At 39.4% G+C, this 15395-nt stretch overlaps 1 protein-coding gene across 1 annotated transcript in view; it reads right to left on the bottom strand.

Annotated features, from left to right (window-relative positions):
- snap91 (synaptosome associated protein 91) overlaps positions 1-15395 on the bottom strand; it is a 107350-nt gene that overhangs the window by 74377 nt on the left and 17578 nt on the right. The window lies entirely within an intron of this gene.

Below are 15395 nucleotides of genomic sequence, written 5' to 3'. Positions count from 1 at the left end.
TTGGATAAGCAAATATGTTGGATAATAAGGAGGCATTAAGGAAAAGCCTATTAAACATCAAATTAGGTTATGATTTTACAAATGAAGCACCAAAACATCATGTTAGACAACAAATTTGGCAGAAAAAGTAGTTCAATACACAGTAATGCTATGTAGTAATTACTGTATTTATGAATTTAGCACCAAAATATCATGATATATTGAAAACATTGACTACAAAAATGTGTTGGATAATCCAGAACGTTGGATGAGCAAGTGTTGGATAAGTGAGACTCTACTGTACTTTGAACTGGAATATATGACAGTGTGGACTCAGATAACCCAGTTCAAAGCAGATATGGTGGGATTTTCTGCCTTGATATTCTTGGTTACCGTATATGGCTGTGTGGAAGGGCACCTAATTATGGTTTCTTACTTTTTGTAAAGCAAGGGACTGGCATGACAAAATGGGAATTTCTAAGCCTCTAGCAGCTGCCAGAGCATCTAAAACTTAAATACTGAGGCATAGGCTGAGTTTGCCTCAGCCGACCTCTATGCAGTGTTCTTCACTGTTCTGCTACCACGAGTTCCCTTTTTATCTTTTGCTTTCTCTGTGTAGGGAGCATAAATACTAGTCCTTTCTTACTACTCGTTTTTAATGGTTAGGAATTGTCTGATGTTCTCCTACTCTAACCCTAACTTTTCACCACTCGGTTTTGACACAGAAATGTGATTTCAAGCACTGTACTCCCAATCCAAAATAGATCTCCTAGATCTTCAGTACCCACTGAACCAGGCTCTCCTAAGACCCATCTACACTGCCATATAAAATCCAGATTATCTGCTTTGAACTGGATTACATGGCAGTATAGATTCATATAATCCATTTCAAAGCAGATAATGTGGATTATCTGTTTTGATAATCTGGATTATATAGCAGTGTAGAAGGGGCCCTAGATTACTCCCACTTCTCATGGGATATGGAGCAGATCCTTGTTACTCTAATAGTGCAGCAATATGTTGAACACAGTTCTAAAATATAATTACATATTCTATTTCTACACATATTTTGTTGCTCTTACTGCTGAAGATTTACTGTTTTACCTGCTTCTAATCTTGTTTGATTAAACTTCAAGACCTTCCATTTGAAGTATCACTGCAATGTATTTGTTTGTATAGTAGCGTAATAATGCCCTTGTATTGTTTTTCATTGTAAGCTGCATTAACACTTCTATTTTCAGGTGGAAATGGAACTGAAAACTATCCAGTTTTAATCCCAGTGCATGTCATATGGGTCATTCTAATAATTTATCACTTTCAGCCAGACAGAGAATTTCAGCATGCGTTTTAGGAAGAGTTAATGAAACGGATCAACCCACACATATTTTACAACATTTAAAAAACATTTCTAATGGTTCATATGAAGCTCCGGATCCAATATGACACCTATATCCTTTTTAAATGCATGGCTTGCCAAGGTAGGTCTCTCACAATGTTGGCTTTCATCTCTTTTTTATTTTTCTTTATCTTATCAGCTGAAAAATGTGGACTGGCATTTCAAAATGAAGGTTAAAAGAGATCATGTTTCTTTGTGAAATGATATTCATTTCTAAAACAGAATGGTGACCTGACTGATTTCTAGTAATTTTCTCTGTGGTACAATTTGACTTTTCATTTGCTTCCTTTCAACTCTGTGTTTGTCTACAGGTATGAAAAAAAAAATCTGCTTCTGCACTTCATTTTCTCAGCCTGAATTGGTCCTGTAGTGACTCCATCAATGCCAAATATATCATATGCATTATAGTGAAATTGCCATAACCAGCCGCACATTTCCACCTGGCTAACCCACTTCACTGTTAGGGAATGGTCTGCATTTCCAATCCTTCACATTATTTTTGCCCACATGGCTATGGATTTTCTGCTTCTCTACCCCTACTGCCCCCCATCATGCATTTGAAAAAAAATATTTTCTGTTAAGCATAGATGCACTTAATAATATACTGCTATGAAAGTATCAGAACACACAGCCTTTTAAAAATATCCAAATTAAAAATAAAATGCTCATTTCCCACCACTTACTTATCTTACCAATAACGGCGCTCCATGCAGTCATGCCGGCCGCATGACCTTGGAGGTGTCTAGGACAACGCCGGCTCTTTGGCTTAGAAATGGAGATGAGCATCAATCCCCTGAGTGGGACACGACTAGACTTAATGGCCCAGTTGTTTCCTTTCTGGAATTCCCATTTTCAGAGCGTTTTATTTATTTAATGTCCTGATTTTAGAGATTATATTGTTGCTTCCTGCCTGGGGGAATCCTTTGTTGGGAGGTGTTAGCTGGCCCTGGTTGTTTCCTTTCTGGAATTCCCATTTTCAGAGTGTTCCTCTTTATTTAATGTCCTGATTTTAGAGATTATATTGTTCTGTATTATTACACCACAGTAATTGTAGATATTATATTTGTTGCCTGAGAGTACAGGCAGGCGGCCCCTCTTTTCAATCCCTGGAAGAGAGACAGAGGCCCAGGCAGCTGAGGCTGGGAAGGGAGGGCCCTCCTCTGAAGAGGGGAAAAGGGGAGGGAGGCTTTAGGACCCTTTAGGACAGGGGTCCCCAAACTAAGGCCCGGGGGCCGTATGCGGCCCTCCAAGCTCATTTACCTGGCCCCTGCCCTCAGTTTTATAACATAATATTTTTATATCATTTTAAATAATATAATGTATTGTATATACATATAATAATAATAATAATAATAATAATAATAATAATAATAATAATAATAACAACCTTTATTTATACCCTGCCACCATCTCCTCGTGGGGACTCGGAGCGGCTCACAATATTACAAAAGTAACAGCGCAAATACACCAACAATATACACAGTTTAAAACACAAGAAGATAATAAAACAGAAGTTAAAACAAAGGTTTATACAACAGTAATAAAATCAAACAACCACCAATGCCATTCAGTAAACTTCAAACGTGGGGTGGGGGGGACTATAGCAGCAATATAAGATAAAATCATTAGATTAAAAAACTATAATATTATAATGTTATACAATATAATACTAATAATAATACCATATAATAATATTAATTATACCTTATATATTACATATAATATTACAGTATAGTGGTCTAGTTCAATATAGTAATATATAATACAAATATTGTGCTATGCAAATAATATAATATATTGTATGTACATACAGCTGCTCTGAGTCCCCTTCGGGGTGAGAAGGGCAGGATATAAATGTAATAAATAAATGTAGTAAATGAATAAATAAATAATTTTAGACTTAGGCTTGCCCAAAGTCTGAAATGACTTGAAGACACACAACAATAACAACAATCCTAATTAACTTGACTATATCATTGGCCAGAAGCAGGCCCACACTTCCCATTGAAATCCTGATAGGTTTATGTTGGTTACAATTGTTTTCATTTTTAAATATTGTATTGTTCTTTCATTGTTGTTGTTGTTTTGCACTACAAATAAGACATGTGCAGTGTGCACAGGGATTTGTTCGTTTTTTTTTTCAAATGATAATTTGGCCCCTCCACAGTCTGAAGGATTGTGGACCGGCCCTCTGCTTTAAAAGTTTGAGGACCCCTGCTTTAGGACATGGGGGGGGGGCTCTTCCCAGGCTTGCGGACACCCCTGCCTCCGCCTCTGGAGGCCACCATCTAAAAAAACAAACAAAAACAAAAACATTGTGGCCTGGCGGCCTCCCTCCTTGGGGCCGCGGTGCTTCCCATCCTTGGGGCCACCCCTTGAGGCATCTATGTCACAAAGAAAATAAATAGTTAAAAGAAAAGAAACCTTGGGCCTCGCGGCCTCCCTCCGGTCTGGCGGGAGGCGGAGGTGGCTCTTGGGGGGGGCTCCCTCTGGCCTGTGGCGCATAGAGGAGGCCACGGTGGCTCTTCGCGGGGGGGGGGGGTTGTTCCACACCTGCTCGGGCCCCACTGCAGCCTGACAATTTTTACTCCGCAGCCCCGACCACCATGGGGCCTTCCAGCCAGGCTGACGGCTGGGTTTTTAAGGCCCCGTGGAGGTTCTTGATGGGATTTTTTGTTGTATCAACCTAGAGGCGTGGATGATGGGTTGTGTTGTCAAATTTGGAGGTTGGGGGGCCTGTAGTTTTGTTGTTTTGCTCGGTGCCGCGATTCCATCACTCTTTTATGTATATAGATGTGTGTTATTTAGAAAATAAAAGTGAAACAGGTGGCATGCTAACAGCTTTGCAATATCCAAAAGGATCCTAAACAGGAAAATGACTGTGTACTAGAATCCTTATAAAAGAACAAGTATTGGTAAGATGGATTTAGGTGAAATTTCAGTGCAGCAATATCATAAATTTAAGAACTGGAAAAAGGGAAATCTCTTTTGGTTTTTTACTGGGAAAAAGAGCATTTTTATTGTAAAAAATTCTGCTAGCAACAAAGGCTAAAGGAATTATTATTATTAATATTCCCCGCATTATCTCCTCAAAAGGGACTCAATGCGGCTTGACATAAAGCATTACAATACAACTTAAAATATACAAATATACAAATATTAAAACAGTATTAAACATCATTAATATTAAAAAACAATTCAAGTTAAAACCATAAAAGAATATAAAACCTCAGCACTCCTTGACTAAACACCTTCATCTTTAAATGCCTATTAAGGTTTAGCCTGCCACCGGAAGGACAGCAGGGAGGGGGCAATTCTGGCTTCCCTGGGAAGAAGGGAGCTTCAGAGTCGAGGGGCAGCCACTGAGAAGGAAGGTCTGCTCTCTTGTTCCCTCCAACTGGGCTTCAGATGAAAGTGAGCCCAAGAGAAGGGCCTCTCCTGAAGATCTCAGGACCCATACAAGGACATGTGGTTGGCCAAATAGCCTGGAACTGAACCATCTAGGGCTTTAAAGATCATAACCAGCAGTTTGAATTGTGCCCAGAAACAGACTGACAGCCAGTGGAGATGATGAAACAGGGGGTTGTCCGCTCCCTGTAGCCAACCCCAGTCAGCAACATATCTGCAGCTCTTTTGACCAGGTGAAGTTTACAAGTACTCTTCAGAGATAGCCCTGTGTAGAGTGTCATGGAACCAAGTCCCAGGGCTGGATTTCCAAGCCCTGGACTTGGAGTCATAACATAAATAATCCTGGAAGCACCTGGCAGAAGAAGATAGAAGAGCCTGGGAACTCGGGGTTGAAAGTATAAACAATTATAATTGGTAGAGTGTGTGGGAATAGTAGAAATGTGATACAGGGGGTGGGGTTTGATGATGATATTTGCGTGTGGTGTTACGTTGCATCAGAGGTGATAAAAATGATTGTATGTAAACATTAGGTCATTCTCGACTTTTTCCAAAGTCATGTATTCTTCAATAAAGATTGGATTTGAGAGCAGCTATCTTTGATCTGCGATCAGACTGGTCCTTTGAAGTGAGCCTGACAGTAGAGCACATTAAAGTAATCCAGACGAGATGTAACTAAGGCATATACCAATGGCCAGGGGTTCTAACAGGAGTCCCATAGCACCACCCTCTGAGTACGGCCCTCCAGGAAGGATCGCAGCCACTGTAAGACAGCGCCTCCCAGTCCCATCCCATGAGATGTCCCTGAAGGATACCATGGTCAATAGTATCAAAAGCTGCTAAGAGGTCCAGAAGAACCAACAGGGACACAGTCCCCCTGTCTAGCTCTCTTCACAGGTCATCCACCCAGGAGATCATGGCTGTCTCTGTTCCACAGCCAGGCCTAAAACCATATTGAAATGGAATCTGTTTCATTCAGAAATCCCTGGAGTTGGGAGGCTACTATACGCTCCAAGACCTTGCCCAGAAAGGGAAGGTTGGACACTGACAGATAGTTGTCCATTATGAAAGGAGCCCCAGTGGCGAAATGTGTTAAAGCACTGAGCTGCTGAACTTGCAGACCAAAAGTTCCCAGGTTCAAATCCCGAGAACGGAGTGAGCGCCCGCTGTTGCTCCAGCTTCTGCCAACCTAGCAGTTCAAAAACATGCCAATGTGAGTAGATCAATAGGTACCGCTCCAGTGGGAAGGTAACGGCGCTCCATGCAGTCATGCTGGCCACATGACCTTGGAGGTGTCTACGGACAACGCCGGCTCTTCGGCTTAGAAATGGAGATGAGCACCAACCCTCAGAGTCAGGCATGACTGGACTTAACGTCAGGGGAAACCTTTACCTTTTTGTCCATTATAAAGGGGTTCAGGGATGGCTTTTTAAATACACCCTTATATAAGATTTCAATGTCCTAAGCAACTAGGTTTCTTAAAATTATGTTTTAAGTTTTTAAAAATTTATACTCTGTTTTATTGCAAGTCCTTGACCAGAAATGATGAAATAATATGCTATATATAGTAGTTTAAACTTGATCATGTTACCAACATTATCAAGGGAATGCAAACGGAAGAATAAGAAAGTCTCTAATGGTTGCACTCACAACTTATAATTAATCAGTTCTTGTAGTCTTTGGAGAGGCATCTTATAAATGAAACAATGGAGCTGTTTTGAAGGCATCGCTTCAAGTTATAACAAATGTTTTTGTCCACTTGCATCATCAAATTCTACATGAATTGCCTCAGAAATAGCACAACACAGCTATTATAGAGCCACAGGAAGAGATGACCTTATATAACCATGCATTGTGCCTAACAGAAGTAGGAACTTCAAGGATCGTGTCCCTAGTTGCAGTGATCCCAAAGTCATTTCATATTCACGAGAATGTTAAATGCATATGATGGGATTTCATGTCATTTTCAGGTATAGATGTCTTACAATAAACAGTACCTGAACTTTGACAAACAATTCTGACAGTGGGTTGCAAATGCAATTGGTGGAAACGAGAGACAGGACCTTCTCAGTGGTGGCCCCTTGGCTGTGAAACTCCCTCCCCAGTGACATCAGGAAGTCCTGATCCCTTCTGGTCTTCAAAAAAAAAAAAAGCTAAAGACTTGGCTCTGTATGCAGGCATTTGGAAAATAAGACTTTACGAATTTTAACAGAGTCTGACTAAGGATTTTGAACAAGGATTATGAATGAATGGAATCAAGTACTTTATATGTTTTTAATCTGTTTTTATTGCTTTATGTGTTTAGTTTTAATTGTTTTATAGCTGATGGGGGTCTGTTTTTATTGTAATGTTTATATTCGGCATTAAATTTTGCCCGAGTTGTAAGCCACCTTGACTCCCCTCTGGGGTGAGAAAGTTGGGGTATAAATGAAGTAAGTAAATAAATAAAAAATAAATAATCTGAAACATGCTTGCTTTAGGTATTTCTTTAGGTCAGGAATGGGGAAACTTTGGCCCTCCAGGTGTTTTGGACTTCAACTCCCACAATTCCTAACAGTCAGTAAGCTGGCTGGGATTTCTGGGAGGTGAAGCCCAAAACACCTGAAGCGCCAAAGTTTGCCCATACCTGCTTTAAGCTAAATATTATTTGCAAACACTATTTAGTTTTTTTTAAACAGTCTACGTACTGTATATACTCGAAGATAAGCCGAGTTTTTCAGCCCTTTTTTAAGCTGAAAAAGCCTCCCTCCGGCTTATAATGTGGTTAAGGTCAAGGCCAGTAATGGAACCTGCAGGCTATCACTTGCAATATATAATATATTTCTCTCTTACCCTCCCTTATCAGTGTGTTTTCTTTTGCAAAGCCTCCCTCGCTCTTAATCAAGGGAATGTTTTGAAAAGGGAAAGACGCCCTTGCAAGTCAGGAAGAAGAAAAATATATATTAATTAATCTTATGAAAGCATTTCCCCCTAAAATATTTGTTAAACTCTCCTACAGATATATAGGCATTAACGCCTTGCAAGCTTTTACAATCCTTATGTACCTATATGTCTCTATCTTTCTATCTACATTATTTTTATATATGAATTTACCCTCATATGTTTGCAAGTCTCTGCAAATCCTATATATATATAATTATCTATATAAAGAGAGATGTCTGGATATATATGAATATATTCTTACCTACCTATATATAGAGCTTGCAAATATTACAGGGAGGAAATGAACACACAAATATATATAGACATGTCTAGATAGATATGTATATAGGGCTTGCAAATATTGTAGGGGAAATGCACACACAAACCTAGAGAGGGGGGGGGGGATTTGCAAACATTTCAGGGGGAAATGCATATGTGAAATTAGTATCTATAATTATAGATCTGTATCTAGCTCTGTATTGTTTATATAAGCATTGAATGTTTGCCTGTTACTATGTTGGCAGCTGGCCTGAGTTCCCATAGGGAGATAGGATGGGATCCAAATGAAATTATTATTATTATTATTATTATTATTATTATTATTATTATTATTATTATTATTAGGTTATTGTTGATACCATATTGTTTTTGTTGCCCCTACTTTTCCACTTATAGAGCTAGTTTATTGTTTTTCTTTGAAATACGGTAAATGTTCAAAAACCTTTAACCTACTGATGCCTTGATTAATGAAATTTTATTGGTATTTATTTTTATTTTGAAATTTACCAGTAGATGCTGCATTTCTCACTCTCGGCTTATACTTGAGTCAATAAGTTATCCCAGTTTTTTGTAGTAAAACTAGGTGATTCGGCTTATGTTCTGGTCGGCTTATACTCGAGTATATATGGTATATTTAATCTATTAGTTCTTTTTAGTTTATATGTTAAATATATTTGTTTGCAATGCAGATAAGTAACAAAGTTTCTAATAGGATCTAATCTTCTTCCTTGGTCTGTTTGTGTGTATGTGTATATCTATATTTATACTATGCTTGTTTATGTGTGTGTACATGCACTTTCAAGTTGGCTGTTGACATATTGAGACCCCATGAATTTCATATCCAAAGATCACTCAAGAGGTGAAATATAGCTTATAGCATGTGGAATTCTTTGGCAGTCTCCATCTAGGTACTAACTAGGACTGATCCAGCTTTGATTTCAAGATCAGATGGGATCCAATGCCTTTAGAATACTTAACTAACATAAAATTAAAACACACAAAAGCAAAGGATGAAACAATGGATTGCTATACTAGTAGTTTTTAATACAATATTAGAAATATTATAGTACTTCTTGTCACATTATTTTCCTTAGGGAACAAATGGTTCTTGACAAGCCATGTTTCTATTTACAGTGTTGGCATCTATTTTCATTGTATTTTTCATCAGGTTAATGAACATGCTGTATATGAAGATAACAACATCTTGTTAAAGAGCGAGTGTTTTAGATAAATTAACAGCTCAATAATAAGTGGTCCTTTTTACTTAAGAATTAATGCATTAAAAATCAATTGAGATAAAACCAAGGGGGCTACATAAACTTATGGTGTCTCTAGAACAAAGCTATCATGGTGTTTTCTTGGCAAGATTTGTTCAGAGGAAAATTGATTTTGCTTTCCTCTGATGCTGAGAGACTGTGACTTGCCCAAGGTGACCCAGTGAGTTCCCAAAGCTGAGCAGGGATTTGAACTGTGGTCTCCAGTCACAGTGAATCATTCAAACCACTACAGCACACTGGCTCCCTCAAGTCTTATACTGACGGGGAACTCCTGTTCTACAAAACTGTGATTAAAAAGAATCCACATATAACTGTTAAGCTTTCACCTATTCTAATACATATCTAGGGCAGCTATTTCCATAATAGGTATTTTAGCTTTGATATTTCTAAGTCTCTGTTAAACTCTTCAGTCACACACTGGCAGGAAGTGTTCATCCAGCGAGACACACTCCAATTCCATGTTGAACCAATCTGGAATGAACCCGAATCCACACTCTGTTCCTGTTGTTCAATTTCCAGCAAAATATCCATCATAAGAAAAAAAAATGAGTAAGAGGAATGATGGCGCACATCTTGATTTTTACTGAGGCATGTACTCTCTAGAGCAGTGGTTCCCAGCCTTTGGTCCACAGTTCCCAACAGCTGGTAAGCAGGCTGGGATTTCTGGAAGTTGAAATCCAAAACAAGTGGAGGACCAAAGGTTGGGAATCACTGCCCTAGAGAGCAATTTTCCTTAAAAATAAGACATGCAGTACCCCCAACAGCTTGTTTACAAAGAAAAAGGCACTGCCATGGCAAACTGGGCAGTGGCAGAAGCAGGTTAGAAGACTTGAAAATTGCCACAGGGAAAACATCTAGCCTTCCATTTGTCTCTGTGATGTCGATACTTGCTGCCAACTGGGAGAAGCGGGTTCATAACCATGTATGCCTCTAAAGCCATTTTTTCTTGCAACTCATACCAAGAACAGGTTGTTTTCAGCAACCAAGTAGGGTCACTTTATTAAATCTATTTTTGAACTTACCAGCTAACATAGGTATATGGCTGATTTTTTTAAGGACATTACTTGTGGACTCAGCTGCTGAATCTGCTAGGTACCCCGGAACAAATCAGATTTACTTCATATATTATTATTTCAATGTGAAAATATTAATAGACACAACTAAGAGCTTCCTTGTTCAGCCACCTGTATCTATTCAACCTCAACTCCACAAACATGTTTGGGGAAACCATCAAATCCGGAGCTGTAACTAAGCCAGATTCTCTAGTACAGGGACTATCAAACCTTTTCACCCATGGAGCACTCTTTGAAGCTAAAGTTTTGTGTGGAGTCACAAGAAATGTTTATATATGCAGGGTGTTTGAAAAAGAACTCCCTAGTTTTAAATTAAAACACATTAAAACTAGGGAGTTCTTTTTCAAACACCCTGTATTATATATTATAATATACATATCTATCTATCTATCTATCTATCTATCTATCATCTATCTATCTATCTATCTATCTATCCATCTATCTCAGGCATGGGCCAGGCCAGTGGCAGATGGATGGAGAATGTTTGTGTGAACTAATTCACACAGTGCAAAAAAAAAAAAAAGGAAAGAAAGAAAAAATAATACAATATTTAAAATGAAAATCAATTTTAACCAACATAAACTTAACAGGATTTCAGTGGAAGACCCCAGGGGACATCCAGTCCAACCGCATTTTGCCATGTAGTAAAAGCACAACCAAAGCACCCCTAGCAGGGAAGGTGAAGAGAAAAGGATCTAGGTAGCAAAGAAGGTGAGGAAAAAAGGCTTTTGGCAGCAAGGGAGGCGGGGAAAGAAAAAAAGGAGGAAAAGCTTGTAGGGAGAGGAAGAGGGAGGAGGAGCAGGGACTGCCATGAGGGAAATAAGAGAGAAGCAAAAAAGGTGGTGTTAGGCCCGGGGGCATATGTGCAATGGTCAGGTCGAACTAGAGTAGGGGGAGAGCAGGAGAGAGGAAAGCAGAGGGCCCCTCAGTAGGCTTCATGGAGCACATGCTCTAGTAAATACTTCCATATACATACTACAGGCAGTCCCAGAGTTACAAACACCCAATTTACATACGACTCCTTGTTATGGATGGAAGGGGGGATGGCAGCCCTAGGTGGGCCAGGACTAGGGGCACCAGTAAGTACTGTGCACCAGACCTTTTGCAGTATTTGAAAATATTTTAGGTATTTATATTTATTTCCTACATTTCTACCACGCCCTTCTCACCTCAAAGGGGGCTCAACAAATACAATTAAAATCCAAGCAATTAAAACATCAATTATAAAAAACAACAATTGAAATCATACAATCCAAATCATTATCCAGGGCCATTCCATTTGTCAATCAAATTAATTCATAATTATTTATTGCACTGCTCCAATTACTGGTCGAAGGCTTGGACCCAAAGCCAAGTCTTAAGTTTTTTTCCTGAAGATCAGGAGAGTCTCGACTGATCTGATTTCATGGGGGGGGGGGGAGTTCCGCAGATGAGGGATCACCACTGAGAAGGCCCTGTCTCTCGTCCTTACCAATTGCACTTGCGAATAAGGTGGGACCAAGAGCAGGGCCACTCCAGACCATCTTAATCTCCAAAGTGGATAAAAGAGAAAGATATATGCACAGGTAAAAATAAATAATTAAGACAAAAATCTATCCAGGTTTCATTTAAAATAGAACTCCATGCAAATTTTATTTTATTTTTTTGAGTGTTGATAAATAAAGTGTGAGGTTAGAGCCACGGTGAGATTTTTATTGCTATCTCATTCGTTATTGGAAAGATTTCATCCCACTTCCTGTCCCTGAGACAACACAAAGTGAAAGAAAATTTAACCCTAAGAATGAAAATTCACTCTTGAAAGAGTTACTACTGGGAAAAGGTGTTTCAACTGAAGCATTAGCACCAATTTTTGTTTCTACGACAACCAAAAAATTCGAAATTCAATTCTCACAGGGACAGAAAGTGAAGTGAAATCTTCTGAACAGGGACACAGACTGCAAAACAAACACCACAGGGGTGTACTGTTAACTTTTCCCTGTGCTATCTAATACTAAAAAAATATATAGCTGCAGTTACACTGAAAAAAGTATACCTGTTCTGACTTACATACAAATTCAACTTAAGAATTAAACACAGCTATCAGTCTTCAAATTGTCATTAGAATAACTCCTGGAAGAGATTCCCTAGATGTCAGAAAACACTCTTCTTTATAGTCATGCCCCCATGTTTCTGAACGATAGCCTTTGAACGCAAGTACGTAAGACTAATATGGTTAAAATGCTGCTTGCCCTCACAAAATAAAGCATTAAGATACTTGAATTTCATTGTTACTTCCAGCTAATAAACCACACAAGGAAGTTTCAGGAAAAGCTGAGAATAAGACAAGCAAAAATCTCAAAATGTCACTACTGGCTGAGGGCCTTTTTACACTTCACAATTATAGCATTATGATTCTACTTTGTCTGTTTTATCTGATGATTATGGAACAATGGAGCCCTGGCAAATAAAGTGGAATCATAGTGCTATAGCTGTCTAGTGGAAAAGAGCTCCAATATATCCTTACTCACTATGACCAAGTCTAGGCATTTATTTTATTAATCTATCCCAGTACAACATATTCTGGGCAGGTAAGAATAAAGTAGATAAATCAGGTTAAGCAGGAATATGGGTGGCAAATACAAAGAACTCAAATCCCAGAGCAAACAGTACTAATCCCCATAATCAAATGTTACTTGAAATGCCAATGAAGATTTTGTATTGTTTCCAGGTGAAAGCCAAACATCAGTGAATTCAGAAAAAAGAGCTGCAATTATGTCAATGGGCTCTGACATCTCTATAGATCCAACAGAACTTGATGAATTCTGTTATGGAGCCCCAAATTGTCATCAACAGACTTTTATAAGAATGCTCACTTTCTCTTTCTAGTGCCAACTCAATGACATTAGTTAGCAGAGGTTTTCCTGAAACACCTTGCCCTGACCCGTTCTGCCTTGTTATCAGCATTATTAATGTGTCAATCCTAAGCTGACCTCTTTTTTGGCAGTTAACCAAGAGACTTCATCAATTAGGGTGGTGGTGTCTCACATTACATTATGTGTTTCAGGCACAAACACTTATTAGTAATAACTATTTAGCCAGTTTTTGGTCTCTTCTGCTAATTTATCATTGATGCTTTGCTTTCATCCACAGAAAAGCAAAGCAAAATGCAGTCTACAGAAACAATAACATATTAATTCCTAGAAGAACATCAATAATTACAAGAACTCCAGGAGATTCGTGGAAGGATTGTAGGTGTCTTGCAGAGGTCCCTTGAGTGAGGAGAATCCACCTGCATGCCATGCCATGCCATCGAACACTGCGCTTATGGCCTCTTGTTTTGCAGGCTCTATCAACAAACGTTGCCATGCCTGATTCAGAATCAGCCAGAATGATTCCTCCTCAAAATGAAGAACACATGGGTCCTGGCTTTAGTGTTACCCCAGATACCCTTGGAATCTCTAAAGAGGTTACACCTGATTTATGTGCAGATCTATTCATCAACAGACAGCGTCCTCAGCTCACCTGCAGCAGCTGCCTAGCCTGACATGTCCACAGGAAAGGTCAAACAACCTCCTAACACCAACATCAAAAGGTGAGGCATCTACACATCAATGGAGCATACACTTCAAAATCCAAAAGAACCGAGTTCCTTGACAAAAGGATGAGCCATTGGTATTCCTAGGGGTTTGGATCCAGCACCCCCATGAATATCAAAATCTATGGTTACTCAAGTCCCATTCTATACAATGGCCTAGTGCTGTGGTTCTCAACCTGTGGGTCCCCAGGTGTTTTGGCCTACAACTCCCAGAAATCCCAGCCAGTTTACCAGCTGATAGGATTTCTGGGAGTTGAAAGCCAAAACATCTGGGGACCCACAGGTTGAGAACTACTGGCCCTTATATAAAATGACTAAATCAAGGTTGGCTTTTTGGAATTCTTTTGAGTATTTTGAAGCCATGATGGTTGAACCTGTGGCTGCAGAATCCATGGATACAGGGGACCAATCTTTTCAAAAGCTTCTTAGTTGGTGGCTAATAAATTACAGTCAGGTCTAAATTGAAATCTCAGTAGGTTAAAAAAAAACTGGGAGGGAAAGAATCCTTCTGTCTCCCCACTTCCCACTGTCTAAATTTGTTCTCTCCCACCAACAATGTAGATGGCAGAAAGACAAAAAGAAGCAATGAAAAGGAAAAGAGAAAAAGGTGGCAGCAGAAAAAGACTACTTGCCTCCATGCCACCTGTATTTTGACATAGGTGATTGCCCAAGGCAGACCTCCCACAGCTCCTTGGCTTCACTGATTAAACACCCACCCACACACCACAACTACCCTGCACCAGACATTTGGGAAAGAGGCAGAACAGGGACAACAGTCCTCTCCTCCTGCTACCAGCTGTATGAGCATGAAGAAAGTCAATTCAGCAGCATAACAAACTGCTACACTATCCATAGGATCTTGACCTGAGCTTCCAGTTAAGGTCCGTTAGCTGCTAGAATAATACAGGTTCTTAGCCTTGTGCAACCCAGCTCTTATTTCCCAAGTGACTTCCTGTGCTCCTGACCTCAAGATACCAGCTGATACCTTGCTCCCATTATCATGCCTGCTTTTGAATATCTGTATTTGTAAATGGCTCCATTCAATTATTATTTGACTATGGCTACTCTGGGACTGCCTCATCCTAACTGACCTTAACTTTGCCTTAAGACTCTTCATTTTCTGGATTGCCGATACCTGCCGGACACTGCGGCTCTTGCCTTGCCTCTGAGCCTGAGGCAGAATAACTAACCCTTCCTTTCTGTTTGGGTCAAGTCAGGACCAGATCTACAGAATCTTAGAATTACAGACATGATACAGACCTGACTGTGCAATGTCTGGGGTTTTGTCACTGTTGCATCAGTATCAAAGTGAAGTGTTCTATCTATACTGATAAGTATTAACCATTCACTCCTATCAGAGAAAGAGGCAAAGATACACATTACCTCTTGTTTATAATTCTCATAACAGCTGCTGGATCAGGTTATCCTCTCTCTTTATAACACACCATCACTGTATCACAGACTGCCTTGGGCTATTTCTTGGTTGTTCT

This window comes from Anolis carolinensis, chromosome 1 (assembly GCF_035594765.1).
Source record: "Anolis carolinensis isolate JA03-04 chromosome 1, rAnoCar3.1.pri, whole genome shotgun sequence".
Taxonomy (NCBI): Eukaryota; Metazoa; Chordata; class Lepidosauria; order Squamata; family Dactyloidae; genus Anolis; species Anolis carolinensis.
Note: the sequence above shows the minus strand (reverse complement) of the source record. Positions and strands in the feature narration are given on the sequence as shown.